Source organism: Musca domestica, unplaced genomic scaffold (genome assembly GCF_030504385.1).
Source record: "Musca domestica strain aabys unplaced genomic scaffold, Musca_domestica.polishedcontigs.V.1.1 5, whole genome shotgun sequence".
NCBI lineage: Eukaryota > Metazoa > Arthropoda > Insecta > Diptera > Muscidae > Musca > Musca domestica.
Genome location: NW_026712346.1, coordinates 7814506 through 7828115, shown reverse-complemented (window position 1 = coordinate 7828115; position 13610 = coordinate 7814506).

Here is a 13610-nt window from a genome sequence, read left to right as displayed (position 1 = left end):
AAATTCTTCAAGTGTAAAAATTGCACACTCGACTGGGTTTTCTAAATCCTTTACAACGTAAACGTACTCTAATGTCTGTTGTAGCTGTTTGACCTAAGTTTATTAACTGTAGTTGAGAGATGTTTGCAAGATAATCACGATTATTTGAAAATTTACTACAGAAGATGGGACCGAAAATTGTTGTTGGTATTATCTTTAACCTATTACTCTATGGGCATCCTCAAGCTTTGCAGTCATCAGAAATACACAAAATTTTAAGACAATTAACTTTATTTCCACTGTTGTACATGGTTGTATGAAGGTTTGCATTTCTTTGTAAAATACAAAAGGAAACGAGAGAGATATGATCATGGCTCAATAAGAAAGGTTGCTCAACTTCAAAGAAACTAGAAAAAGACAACTCTGTGCTGGAATCTTACAGTGTTACATAGTCTTTGAAATATGCAACAGTTGGCTTTGGTTATTTTTATCTTTTTTTAACAAAATTCTAATATTGGGATATAGCCGCGAAACAAGAATGGAGTTAGGACAACTTTAGTTTAGTAAAAGCTCTTCGATTTTTTCGAAATTTTTTCCAGAGGTAGTTATTTTTACCCTTATCCCAAGAAACTATTTTTTTTCTTGGGGGACGGACCCGGATCCACTCAACCGATATAGACAATATAGGTATCGTTGTGGGTGTCAACCAAATTGATGCCAAATTATTGCTGACACTCTTACCTTTCCAAAATGATACAATTTGTGCTAATACCTTTTCCGTTCCAAAGAAAAAAATAGTTTCCCGGGATCATAGTGAAAAAACCTACCACTCAAAAAACTGAAGAGTTTTTACTAAACTAGAGTTAAGCCCGGAGTTATTCCACAAGATTGAATCTAAAATGGCAGCACAATACAGTTTTATCACAAAATTGTACAATTTGTTACCCACTTCCTCGAAATTTTTAATTTATTTAGCAACCAAATTAGAAATAATTTAAAATTTTTGTATTTTTTATTCAAAACAATGCACACATACACAATATGTGTATGTCTTATCCCAGCAAACATTTTTTTCCGATTTTCTTCCGAATTCGGAAAAAAACTCTGCACAAGTTTCCGACTCTGATGTCGAATTCGGAAAGAAATCGGAAAAAAATTGTGTGAGATTGCCCAAGATTCTGAAAGATTTTGCGGAAAAAATTCTGAAAGAACGTAAGAGTTTCGGGGCGAAATCGTATAGAATTCGGCAAAGAAAAAAGGAAAATTCGGAGAAATATAGGATGTTTGATACGAAATTCGGAAAATTTTCGGATGTTTGATACGAAATTCGGAAAAAAATCTGAATTTATTCTGTAGTTGTAATCGAAACACTGAAATACTAAAATTTATCTAATTTTTTAAATAATTGATTCTGTATATATATTTTAATTTAATAATAGATCATTTTTATTCAGTCTTTTTGTGAAATTTAATGAATAAAGAAATTAAAATATAATAAAAAAATATATAATAAATATGGGTTTCTATGGTACTTCCCATAGTTCCCGGAATATGTTCCAATGCTGCATCTAAATAATAAAAAATGAAAAAATATGATTTACATTATCAAAGAGTTTAAAACACAAGGATACAAACCTTTAGTTAAATTTGAATGACTTACCTTATAATTATGACTTTTTTCACTTTAAATTAAAACTTTTTTAATGCAACTCACTGCCCACGTGCTTCGTTTAAATTCTGACGACAAACTGATCATAATCAAAAAACCAAAAAGAAAAATTGTATACACAAAATTCTTCAAATAATTTGAACCGAGCATGTGCAGAGTACTCGGAAACTTTTCGAAAGGAACGGTAAAAAAATCTTAACAGAAAAAAGGTAACTCTCTGCTGATGTAGGAATTTTTGTGTTTTTTTTTTCAAATGAAACAAAAGAAACGAGTATGTGCAGATTACTCGGAAACTTTTCTGGAGTAACATTAGAAATTCACGCCAAATAAGAGTTAACTCTCTGTATACGCTGTTTTTTTCTCTCTTTTGCTTTGTTTTGTTCAAACAAAACAAAAGAAACGAGTATGTGCAGATTACTAGGAAACTTTTCTGAAGAAACGGCAGAAAATCTCGACAAAAAATCGGACATCAGATCCCTCGGAAAAAATTGTTAGCTGGGATGCCAGACTATGAAAATTTTCATTGAAAATTTTTTCCCATTTTCATCGGCGTCTGCACACAATTTTTTTTTTCAATGAAAATTATTGATATTTTCATTGTTGCTTTACACTGTTTTTCTTATTGATATTAAAAAAAATTTAAACTTTAACGGAATAAATGTAACGAATATTGATTTGAATGAAAAAGAATATACACTATACCACTAAAGTCTATAAACGATATGTTTTATTATTTTGTTAAAAAAAAAATTAAACGAATTTTATTATTTATATCTTTTTTTATTATTTAACTATGCGTTAGAAAATTAAAAAAATAAAAATATTAATTCATTCTTTAATGTTAAACTTTTGACACATAAAAATTAAATTTTTATTATTTTTGTATCACAACAAAAGTCTACAAACAGTTGTAGAAAGTACTTCCTCCTTAATGGTTTAGTAGCTGGTTGGTCCTACTTTGCACTGAATCACCTCCTTTAGTTTCTTTGGCATGGAGTAAGCTATTTTTTTTTTTTTTTTTTGTAAAATCTGGTGATACTTTTCCCCATTCCTGCTTTAAAATTGTCTTCAGTTGAGCGACAGATGGTGGATTAGCTTTTTGGACCTTTTGCTTTAAATAAGTCCATAAATGTTCAACAACATTCAGGTCCGGAGATTGAGGAGGATGCTCTAACTTTGAGCTAACGTTATATAATAGCCATTCTTTGACTATTAATGAAGAATGCTTGGGATCATTGTCATGCATGAAGGTGTAGCCGCCATCTAGGTGTAGTATTTCGATGCTAGAAACAAACTCCTCCTTGAGAATATATAAATACATTTGCGCATTCATTGTTCCTTCGATAAACTTCAGTTTTCCAACACCACTTGCGGACATACACCACCACACCATGACTGATCCGCTTCCATGTTTAACGGTTGCTCGTAAGTTCTTAGGTCTAAAGTTGATCCTCCTCTTGCCTATGTTTCTGTTCCTGAATCAGCTTCTCTTTAACAAGATCTTGAGTCAAGTCCGAATCCGCCCGAACTGCTAAAGCCGTAGTTATAGAATTGTAACAATATGGATGGCTTCCCAATAAATATGCCATTTGAATATGATTTGCCAAGATACACCAATTGGAAGTCTTTTCCAAAATCATAGGGCAGCTCGAGCTTTGGTGCCTTTTATTAGCAGGTTTTTCTTTGGAAACCATATCCCAAAAATCATCTTTCATAAGCAAGATTTCAATTTGTATATCTGATAAAAACTGCTGTTTTTAGATTAATTCGCTCGAAGGGAGACCTTATATTTGGACCATGCCCTGTACCACAGTGTGGTGTAGGTATTAAGAAGTAAAAAACGGCAAAGTTATATGGAGGATACGAAGATCTCGACCTGCAAAAGTATTTTTCGAATACGAAATTTGAAGCAATTTCATTGAAATATGTGGCTATACGAAGACATAGACCTATATCAACAATGTTCCGCCTCAGAAGCTAGAACCCATTACGAACTACAAATACGAATTTTTGGACAAATCTGTTGAAAAATAATCAAAATACCGAATATCGGGAGGTACCATTATATGGGTCATATACGATATCGTGGATCGATATAGCTTCGTACCTGACCCGCCTGCATGAATGAATGTTTTTCATTACAGAAATGAGTAAATTTCTTTACTTTCACAAAACTTTTTCATTGAAATAAAGAATGTTTTTCACTGCATTCAAGAATATCTTTCATTGTATTAATGAAGAAATGTTATTGCATTAATGAATGTGTTTCACGGAATCAATCAAGAATTTTCATAATATTAATGAACAATTTCTTTAATTTTACATTAATGAAACTCAATGAAACTTTTTTCATTTATTCAATGAACCTCTACGTTGGTTAAAAATCATAACGTGTACAAATTTAACAATTTTCAAAAAAATAAAATCCGTTAAAAATTCTGTTAAAATCTTGAAAATACCTAATGTAGCCGTATATTAGGATCTATACGACGACGTGGACCTGCATCGGCAACTTTTGTCACCAGCTATTACAATATTCAAATGCGAAACTTGAAAAAAATCTATTTATAATGTAGCTAAAAGCATCAAAATACCGAATAGAGGGAGGTACCATGGTGGTTATAAAACGTGGATCTGCACAGACAATTTTCTGTCATAGGCTGTAATATCCATTACGAACTTCAAATGCTAAATTTGAAACAATTCCGGTAAATAATGTTGCTAAAATCATGAAAATACCAAATATCGGGGGGTACCGTTATATGGGGGCTATACGAAGGCGTGGACCTGCACAGACAATTTTATGTCATAGGCTATAATATTAATTACGAACTTTAAATACCAAATTTGAAATAGTTCTGGTAAATAATGTCTCTAAAATCATCAAAATACCGAATATCGGGGGTACCGTTACATGGGGTCTATACGAAGACGTGGATCTACATGGCCCATTTTCTGTTTTATGCTGTAGTATATCTTACAAACTTCAAATGCCAAATTTGAAACAATTCCGGTAAATAATGTTGAAAAAATCATCAAAATACCGAATATCGGGAGGTACCGTTATTTGCTGGCTATACGAAGACGTGGACCTACATGACCCATTTTCTGTCTTAAGCCGTAGCATCTATTACGAACTTTAAATATCAATTTTAAAACAATTCGGGTAAAAAATGGCGCTATAATCATCAAAATACCGCATATCGGGAGGTACCGTTATATGCGGGCTATGCGAAGACGTGCACCTACATGGCCCATTTTCTGTCTTAAGCCGTAGCATCTATTACAAACTTTAAATAACAATTTTAAAACAATTCGGGTAAAAAATGTCGCTAGAATCATCAAAATACCGCATATAGGGAGGTACCGTTATATGCGGGCCATACGAAAACGTGGACCAACATGGCCCATTTGCAATACCAAAAGTCCTGCAGACATAGTCCATATTTGAGTAAAATTTTATCAACCTACTTCATTTCGTTCGGAAGCTAGAGTGATTTCCACAGACGGACAGACGGACGGACATTGATAAATCGACATAGAATTTTATGCTGATCAAGAATATATATACTTTGTGGGGTCTAAAATGTATATTTCGAGGTGTTACAAACGGAATGACAAACTTAATATACCCTCCATACTCTGGTGGAGGGTATAAAAAATTCTAAAAGACATGAACTTTATTGCTTTCAAGGAAAGTCACAATATACTTACTTTATATTTGGTGTGTCTGGTTACTTTTCCTGCAGGAATTGTGCAGCAACTTCTTTCTGAGAGAAAATATAGTTTTATTCTCTTTTGCAAGGAAAATGCGAAAAGTAAACAGACGGTATTCCTGCAGAAGCTTGCAACTAATCAGCTGATTTGTCAAAACAAACCAATTTGTCCCCCATAAATTAAAACAAAGGAAGTAATACCAATTTTACAAGTTTTTTAAATAAAAATGTTGGAAATAGTCTTTTATTTTCTTATTACATATTAACATTTACGTTTTTCTCATTTTGTAAAGTTTTTCTCCAAAAACTATTAGTCTTGCTAATTTCCAAAAAAAATATTTCAAATTGAAAGCACAAAAATAAATAAACAAACAATAGAAAACATCTGATTGAATGTCGATGAATGAGAAGAAGAAGAGTTGCAAGTGATTGCAAGAAGAAATTTGTCCAGCAAGAATTTGCAAACTCTCACTGAAAGAACTGTCAAAATTTCTCTCTCGAACCGCTCTCTTTTGCAGAACTTTTGGGATAACAGACGACTTCCAGTAACAATTTGTAACAATTGTTACAAATTTTAGGGTAACCAGACACCCCCATTACTAGCAATAAAAAAGTTCTTAAATTTTTTTGTTATTATTATTCTTGTTCTTAGTATTTTTGTACTCCCTAATGTCTTTGAGTTTAGGTAGACATACGAAAGAGTATAAAATAAGTTGTAGTTTCGTAAACCGATCAGTCAAAATTTAGACAGGGAAGAGTAAAATCGTGTGTGATAGAAACAAAAATATAAATATGGCAGATGCAAGTAACTTTTACGATGCTGAAATTGTTGTACGCTGCGTTCTATCATGATAGAGTAAATAATGCACTTAATACTACGTTACTGCTGCGATTTTCACGAAGAAAAAGGAGTGGGAACCAATGTCAGTGAAAGGTTAGACGCCTTTGTAGCTATTGTTTTGTATGCTGGACTTACAAGATCAAGCCATGAACCAGCTATGGAACTACGGGGCGCGAAGCATATACAAAGCTGTGTTGTCGTACGATCGCTTCATGTGTTTAACACAATTTATTCGATTCGACAATGGAAATACTCGACATCAGCGGCTCATCAACAGCAAAATTGAGGCTATTGTTGATTCTGGCCGTACTATATACACAAAAAAATGTTTTACCACTCTTGACTTCATTCCACAGGAGTTCGAGAAGAACCCGAAGCGCACCATCAATAGTACATAAAAAAATAAAGTGATGAATGTGTTCTCCACAGAGCACTACACCTGCTACGTTGATGAACAAACACCTCTACGTCCCTTTGTTTTTCTTTTTTTCAAACAAGCCAGCCAATGACTTAATCCAGTCAAAAAATCGTTTTATGTGTTCTCACCTTAAGAGAAACATCTTCAAATTGAAGAATATAATATATAGCTATTTTTTTATTTTCCTTTACATTTCAGGTATTACCAAGACTGATGGAAGTTAATGTACCGTCGTTGAAGAAATTATTTTTTATGTACAATTTAAATTTAAAACATTTTAAGTTTGCTTTAGTCTGCAACTTCAAGGCAAGATTTGATGGGCTTGTATTTGATCCTCCTCTTGCCTATGTTTCTGTTCCTGAATCAGCTTCTCTTTAACAAGATCTTGAGTCAAGTCCGAATGCGCCCGAACTACTAAAGCCGTAATTATAGAATTGTAACAATATGGATGGCTTCCCAAGTCCGAATCCGCCCGAACTGCTAAAGCCGTAATTATAGAATTGTAACAATATGGATGGCTTCCCAATAAATATGCCATTTGAGGATGATTTGCCAAGATACACCAATTGGAAGTATTTTCCAAAATCATATGGCAACTCGAGCTTTGGTGCCTTTTATTAGCAGGTTTTTCTTTGGAAACCATATCCCAAAAATCATCTTTCATAAGCAAGATTTCCAATTTGTATTTCACAAAAGGACGAAGGCCCATATCCTATTGGAAACTAACGTTATCCTTAAGTGTTACTGAATATTAAGGACTGTGGTTTAATTTTAACGTTAGTTAAAACGTTAGATTCCAATAGACCTTCGTCTGTTTGTAAAATACAAATTGCAAATCTTGCTTATAAAAGATTATCTGTGAAAGAAAAGTCTGACCCCCTAACTATATCTTCAAAGGGCATCAAAGCTCGAGCTACCCTAGGACTTTTGGAAGAAGACTCCAAATTTGTATATCCTGGCAAATCATCTTTAAATGTCATTCTTATTGGGAAGCAATCCAGATTGTTAAAATTCCATAATTACGGCTTTACAAGTTCGGGGCGGCTCGGGCATGACTCTTGATCTTGTCATAGAGAAACTGATTCAGGAACATAAACGTAGGCAAGAAGGAGATCAAATACAAGCCCATCAAATCTTGCCTTGAAGTTGTACACTAAAGCAAAATTGAAATGTTTTAACGATGGTAAATAAGGATACAATTAACGTGAGTGTAAATTTAACAAGAATGCTGAAAATAAAACAAATGATTTCAAAGCAAAGAAAGGAGCGTTCTAAAATATCTAAAAATTTGGATTCTGAAGGAAAATTTGAATTTTGTTTGAACTCTCATGAAAAATTATCTAGGAAACCATTCGTACATAGATTCCGGGGTCAGTTGTCATTAGCATCAACATATTTTTCTTCCCATCATTATATACGGAAATTGGAAAACACAAACGCTCAAGGTTTAAGGCAGTTATTTGTCCAAGTCCAGCTTATGTGATATATAGTCACTGGTCAAAACTCGACCCGATATGTTCTCCACATATTTACAAATGATCGAATGTCCAAACGATTGACCATGCTCGTTGAGTCTCAGCGCACATCTTGCTGCTTGTTCCTCTACAAATAGACAATAGCGATGCCCCTCTTTACACTTTGCCAATGAAGGAAGCCTTCCGTAAAGAGTGCCACCAAACTTAACCTCTATAAATCAGAATCGAACGGATAATTGACTCATATAACCATTTGATGATATACAGCATCAGCCCCCGCTATTTCCTATGGAGTTCTTGCCGGAATAGAGTGCTATTAAACCTCTTTTAGCTCGCTTCTCAGTATTGCTCTTCCAGTTTAGACGCTCAGATAGTTGGCCTCAGAAGAAAAACCCAATATGACTCCGTCCACCAAGGGTGTTGAAAACTCTGGACGATTCCGATTCCTCGTACAGAGAACGAGCTCAGTTTAAGATTGGTTAAGGCCATTACCGCGTGCAATCTTGATAATTTCCTAAGAGCTCCCAGCAGAATTTCTCAGCAATTAGTAGTACCACATAGTCAGCGTAGGCCATGACTTAAGTTCCGTCTTGTTTCAGATCTATTAATAGATTGTGGATTTGGAACCACTCAAATTCTTGAGTTAATGATTCTACTGCTGAGGACTAGTGGTATGCCAAGGCCTATGAGAGAATTATGAATAGCGTCAAGTGTGACGTTATGAAAGGCCCCTCGATGTCGACGAAGGCTGCCAACGTGAAACATGAACTATTCAGGTTCTTCTCGATATAACCCACAACTTCGTGTTGCGCTGTTTCAACAGACTTGCATTTCACGTAGTCCTGTTGTGCAGTGCTTTTCGAGGTTTTAGGTAATAAATATATATAAGTCTTTCTAGAGATTTCAATAGAAAATACGAAAGGCTGAGGCCTGTAGTCCTTTGGAAGTGCATGACTTGGTTTCCTTGCCATGAAAATATAAGTGACTGTGACCTCCCTCCACAGTGATGGAATGTGCGATATACGCAAACAAGCCTTATAGATTACTTTCAGAATAGGTACTGGGACCGCCGATGCGTGCTGTATCATGGCGGGGATAATAACGTCCGGTCCCGGTGATTTGAAGGTGTCGATGGCCCGCATGATTTTGGGAATGCTTAAAATCCTGTCAATCAGGGTCTCGTCCTCGGCCGCACAGCACTGATGAGTCCTAGCCAACAGATTGAGAGTCTCTCTATTAGAGTCAACCCACGTACCAGCGATCCGCTTTATACTTGCAGTGGATTTAGGATCTTTTAAAAGGAACTTGTGGAACCTGGAAGCTTTATTGACAACTTCTATGAACAGACCCAAGGTTTCCGCTTAGATTTCCTTCTTAAACTGACTACTGCACTTATTGAAAGTCGACTTATATGCTTCCCAATCCGTACAACGTTTGGTCTTGTTGGCCCTGTTATACAAGCGTCTACTTATTTTCCTAAGATCTGCTATGACCTTGGACCACCAAACCGGTTAGCTTTTTCATAAAATTCAAGCAAGACTTTTGTTATGAAATTCACAGAGTCGTCTACGCTTGAGGCTCAGTCCACCTGTATATTACCTGTGGATCTCAGTCTCAATGTAACATACTCTTCAAATTTGTCCCAACGGGCCTCCCTTGGATTTCTATGAGGTTTTTGATGAATGCCCTCTACCGAGACAAATGTGATCTTCTGGTGGTCCGAGAACGAACATTCGGAGGATACTTTTCGGTTCAGTATCCACATTAGTCAGGGTGAGACCAATGATCTCCTCCCAATCTTTCTTCTGGAAATTATCCTCCTTTACCCTTTTACATATTTTGAGATTATGTCTAAAAATAAAATCAAAAATGGACTCACCTCTGGGAATGGTATCCTTACTGACCCCTTGATAGTGGTGTGCATTGATATTGTATTCAGCTGTACAAAATACTTTGTACATACTTTTGAGTGCAATTGAGGTGCTGGGAAAATCTAGCAATAAACAATAAATATTCTAAAATTATATATTTCCACCTGCCATACAACAACACATGTGAACAATTTGGGGATTTTGTGCGCTGACGCATACGATAATGTGAAAGATAATAAAGGTTATGACCCACACGCACAGATATCGAAGTGGTAAATAGATGTGCAAGACCACTTGAATGAAATATCAAGCAGCTCTGCAATGTTCTCCATTCAATATTAGAATAGATATGCATAATTGTGTGGCTGCGATTAGGTTAAGTTATGTTAGAGTCTGTAGTACTTAAGGAACGTATTCTTAAATAACAAGGTAAAAAGCACTAAGTTCGCCCGGGCCGAACTTTTAATACCCTCCACCATTTGCAACGAATGTGGAAATTTCGGCCAGGCCGAACTTTTAATACCCTCCACCATTTGCAACGAATTTGGAAATTTTTAAAAAATAAAATCCCAAAAAAATTCTGTTAAAATTTTAAAAATACCGAATATAGACGTTATATTGGGGTCAATACGACGTGGACATACATAGGCATTGTTTGTCATAAGCCATTACCATATTCAAATTGGAAACTTGAAATAAACGGTGAATAATGTAGCTAAAATCATCAAAATATCGAATATAAGGAGGTGCCGTTAAATTGCAGCTGTGCAAAGACCTGGACCAGCATAGACAATTTTCTGTCACAAGCTGTAGGATCCATTAACACATTTCAAACAATTTCGGTGGGTATTGTACCTAAAATCGTCAAAATACCGAATATTGGGAGGTACTGATATATGGGGCCTATACGAAGACCTGGATCCGCACAGACAATTTTCTGTCACAGACTGTAGTATTCATTACGAACTTCAAATACCAATTTTGAAACAATTCCGGTGAATAATGTCGTTAAAATCATCAAAATACCAAATATCGGGAGGTACCGTTATATGGAGGCTATACGAAGACATGGACTTGCACAGACAATTTTCTATCTTAGACTGTAGTATTCATTACGAACTTCAAATACCAATTTTCAAACAATTCCGGTGAGTAATGTCGCTAAAATCATCAACATACCGAATATAGGGAGGTACCGTTATATGGGGGCTATACGAAGACGTGGACCTGCATAGACAATTTTCTGTCTTAGGGTGTTGTTATCCATTTTGAGCTTCAAGTACCAAATTTGAAACAATTCCCGTGAATAATGTCGTTAAAATCACCAAAATACCGAATATCAGGAGGTACCGTTATATGGGGGCTATACGAAGACATGGACTTGCACAGACAATTTTCTATATTAGACTGTAGTATTCATTACGAACTTTAAATACCAATTTTGAAACAATTCCGGTGAAAAATGTCGCTAAAATCATCAAAATACCGAATATAGGGAGGTACTGATATACGGGGCCTATACGAAGACCTGGACCCGCACAGACAATTTTCTGTCACAGACTGTAGTCCCTATAACGAACTTCAAATACCAAATTTGAAGCAATTCCCGTGAATAATGTCGTGAAAATCATCAAAATACCGAATATCGGGAGATACCGTTATATGGGGGCTATACGAAGACATGGACTTACACAGACAATTTTCTATTTTAGACTGTAGTATTCATTACGAACTTCAAATACGAATTTTGAAACAATTCCGGTGAATAATGTCGCTAAAATCATCAAAATACCGAATATAGGGAGGTACTGTTATATGGGGGCTATACGAAGACGTGGACCTGCACAGACAATTTTCTGTCTTAGGGTGTAGTAACCATTTTGAACTTCAAATACCAAATTTGAAACAATGCAGGTGAAAAATGTCCCTAAAATCATCAAAATACCGAATATCGGAGGTACCGTTATATGGGGGCTATATGAAAACGTTTACCTACATGGCCCTTTTACGAACTTAACCTGCCTACTGGAAAAATAAACATGTGTGCAAAATTTTAGCCATCTATCTCAATTCATTCGAAAGATAGCGTGATTACAACAGACAGACAGACGGACAGACCAGTCCCAGATCATCAACACGGATTCCGAAAATTGCATAGCACAACAACAGCTTTACATGCCATTTCCACACATGTCAGTAGAGGTCTCAACCAGAACAGGCCGTGCGATAGAACAGTTATGGTGGCACTTGATTTATCAAAAGCCTTTGATACAGTCAATCATGCCACACTGTTTGAGGACATTGAACGCACCACCCTCCGGCCAAGTTTGAAACGTTGGATAGTAAACTACATGTGTGGACGCCAGTCGTACGTGGAATTCAGAAACAAGAAGTCGAGCATCCGTAGAGTTAAACAGGGAGTTCCCCAAGGTGTTTAACCTCTACCTTTCTGAAATTCCACGCAGATGATTGTACGCTCGTGGCGTACGGACCCATTATTGATCGCAACTCCCGTCGCAGCTGAAGAACGAGAGCTGCCCGGACAAACCCGAGTAGTCTTGGCTCAATTACGATCCGGATGGTGCAGCCGCCTAAATTCCTACTGGGCCCGGATCAACGGCGAAGTGCAGAACATCTGCCCAGCATGTGGCACAGGCCCACATGACACGCTGCACTTATTTCGCTGCCCAGCCAAGCCTACTCACCTAACTCCAGTCTCGTTATGGACACAACCCATACATGTTGCATCCTTTTTGAGACTGGACTTAGAGGCAGAACCTGATTGAACTGAGTCAGAAAATGGAAACCGAACGAACACAGATGTATGAGCTGCTACAACAACAACAACAACGGACAGACAGACAGACAGAAAGACGGACATCGCTAAATCGACTTAGAATTTTACGCTGATCAAGAATATATATACTTTGTTGGGTCTGACATGAGTATTTCGAGGAGTTACAAACGGAATGACAAAGTTAATATACCCTCCATAGTATGGTGGAGGGTATAAAAACTAGAATTGAATCAACACCCCAACGAAGCGGTCGTGTTTCTCTTCTCGCTTAAACACCAGCTATGAGACTGTCTTGCTTTCCAGCTCGGCGAACAGCTTTTCTACTACTAGGCCCTGTGGGTGGAGGTACTCGTAAGCCAGGTACAGTGAAACTAACCGCCATGGCGTCTCCTCCGCTGAAATTATAATGGAAGATTAAGTTCAAACTCCTTTTAGCGACGATACACGTTCTAACCTTATCTACGTTGGAGGTGGCGTAGGTGATGTACCATTCGCTTCCCAGGATCCCTTATTATTCCTTGGACCAGGGCTATGTCAACTTTAGCATTTGTGATACGTAACACTTTTAAGCCCGGCGTTACATTTCCTCCTTGCAGTTGAGCCGTCTGAATACTGCGTTTACAGTGTCTTGGAATACTAACTATAAATTTAAAGTCAAAGTCATATTTTTAAGCAATCTTGTCTTAATATAGTTTTTACTAAGCTCTAAGCTTGTAAAATTCCTGTTATACATTTGTCTGTTATCAATTCTTTATTATGTTCTGAATAAATTTTGTTATTTAAAATAAACTATTTATTATTGTTTCATTCGGTTATGGTATTATTTGAAAATATGTGCTTCTTT